The 2758-nt window shown below is 33.2% G+C and overlaps 1 non-coding gene across 1 annotated transcript; it reads right to left on the reverse strand.

The window, feature by feature from the left end:
• Positions 1–1239: 1239 nt before the first annotated feature.
• LOC136221282 (small nucleolar RNA R71) lies at positions 1240–1346 on the reverse strand. The gene has a single exon (XR_010685056.1). It is a non-coding gene; the product is annotated as a small nucleolar RNA R71 (small nucleolar RNA).
• Positions 1347–2758: the final 1412 nt, after the last annotated feature.

A 2758-nucleotide genomic window follows, 5' to 3' on the forward strand; every position in this document is an offset into this window, starting at 1 on the left:
TATATGACCCCAAAAATAATTTTTATAATCATATTACATAATTACATACTTACATATATATAAGAATCAAATACCAAAAGGTTGAGAAAATGGGTTAAAAATATGAATTTTCGTTTTCCAGCAGATTACCGACGGAACATCCGTCGCCAATCTGCTATTAGTGACAGAAAAGGAAGAATTACATCAGCAGTCCAAAACTTTCCAGATTCATTCCAAAGCTTTAGATTAAGTCTAATTCGATCATTTTGGATCTCCGAACTACAAAAAATGGATCATAGTCTATGACGGAGTTTCCTAAAACGACGTTTTTATTTTCAAACGTTATTTGGAAATATCTTTTTTAAAACTTATAATTACAACATTTTTAATACCCGAACTACCTTTTAATCGGATCACGGTTCGTATTGGGATATCAAAATGAGGTTTTTTATTTTAAAACAAAACCGAATTTTGACACGGGATAAAAATAAATAAATACGGGAAATTAAATAAAACGTGACAAATAAATAAATAACTAAATAAATAAAATTATGACATGAAAATAAATAAATAAAGGAAATAAATTAAATAAAATAAAACGAGTCTAGTCCTCGGATAATACCTCAAGTTCGGTATTGACGGTCGAAGTCGGTTGATTCCACAAATCGTGATTTTCCGGTTTTTTTGTGTTTTTCGTTTTTTTTAGTAAAAATTTAACTTTTGGGAAATTCGGACTTTTTGAGAAAAAAAAATATTTTTCTCAAAAAAAATTGAAAGAACACTTAAAAACAAGAAATTGAAAGAACACTTAATAAAAACAAGAAAGACAACAAAAACAAAGACAAAACACCCTTAAAAACCAAAGTAGTCCAGCCAGAAAATATGGCCGATCCACCGACACTTATGGATTATGCTAGGCCAGGAATGGCCGGTGTAACTAATAGTGTAGTTAGACCCCGTATAAACGCAAATCAATTTGAAATTAAGCCTGCTTTGCTTAATATGTTGCAAAACAACGTAACGTTTTATGGACTACCTAACGAAAACCCTAATGCCCATTTGACAAATTTCTTAGAAATTTGTGATACTTTTAAAATTACTGATGTAACAGCCGAAGCAATCAAACTTCGCCTCTTTCCTTTCACTTTGAAGGATAAGGCAAAAATTTGGTTAACTTCTATGCCTGCTGCAACATTTGAAACTTGGGACCAATTAGCCCAAGCGTTTTTATCAAAATATTTTCCTTTAGCAAAAACCGCAAGAGTCATCAAAGAATTGACATCTTTTACCCAAAATGATAATGAAACTCTTTATGAAGCTTGGGAACGTTTTAAAGAACTTCAACGTTTATCCCCACACCACCAATTGCCAGATGCACTTTTAATGCAGACATTCTATAATGGATTAAATCCTACGACTAGAGGTTCATTAGATGCTATGTCTGGAGGGTTATTTATGAAGAAGACGTCCGTCCAAGCAAGAGAACTTTTGGAGAAAATGGCAATCAACAGCAGTATGTGGCCCGCAGAGCGTGGACATATACCAATGGCGAAACCATCATCCTCAGGTACATCATCGGTTAAAGGTATAATGAATCTTGATCCAGTTGCGATGTTACAAGCCTAATTTTCTGCCTTATCGCACAAAGTTGATAGGTTTATGGCACCGTGCGATCCTAATGGTAATCCGATCCAGACAGACATTGATTACGAAGGTATGAATGAGATAGAACAGGTAAATTTTGTCCAAGGACAAAACCAAACTACTAATCCTTATTCTAATACTTATAATCCTGGATGGAGAAATCATCCTAACTTTAACTGGAAAGATAGTAATAATAATAATAATGCAAATGCTAATCAATATCGTGTGAATAATTATCAAAATCAAACAAGAGATACGATTAGCACTTTATCTTCAAAAATCGACAAATTTATAGATGCTATGAATGGAAAGGTAAGTAATCAAGACGATGGTTTTAAACGGATCGAAAGTAAATTCGATCAACTTATCAAAAACCAATCATCTAGCATCCATAATTTGGAGGTTCAAATTGGACAACTTGCTAAATCAATTCCATCCCGCATAGAGGGAAGTCTTCCCAGCCAAACGGAAGAAAATCCGAAAGAGCATGTTAAGGCTATCACTCTTCGCTCAGGGAAAAACTACTTAGGTCCGGAAATGCCCGGAAATTCAACTTTACCTAGAAATGATTTACTAAAATCCAAAGAAGATACATTAAAACAAAAAGATACACCAATTGACTCTAGTACGAAACCTTTTGTACCAAAGCCACCTTTTCCACACAAGGTCCGAAATAAGGACCATGATAAACAACTTTTATCATTTTTAGATAAACTTAAAAATTTGCATATAAATTTAACATTCATGGATGCAATTACGCAAATTCCTAACTATGGAAAATTCTTGAAAGATTTAATTTCAAAAAAGATTAGTTGGGAAGGAATTTCATCCATTTCACTTACTGAAGATTGTAGTTCGATAGTATCAAGCAAATTACCTACTAAACTCAAAGATCCCGGATGCTTTACCATTCCGTGTAAATTGGGAAATATGGAATTCCCAAGTTGTCTTTGTGATTTAGGAGCTAGTATAAACTTGATGCCATTGTCTATTTTTGAAAAATTAGGTTTAGAAGAAGACATCAAACGTACCAATATGGTTTTGCAATTAGCGGATCAATCCACTAAAAGACCATATGGTATAATTGAGGACGTTTTAGTAAAAGTTGACAAGTTTATTTTTCCTACTGATTTTG

Source organism: Euphorbia lathyris, chromosome 2 (assembly GCF_963576675.1).
Source record: "Euphorbia lathyris chromosome 2, ddEupLath1.1, whole genome shotgun sequence".
NCBI classification, from domain to species: domain Eukaryota; kingdom Viridiplantae; phylum Streptophyta; class Magnoliopsida; order Malpighiales; family Euphorbiaceae; genus Euphorbia; species Euphorbia lathyris.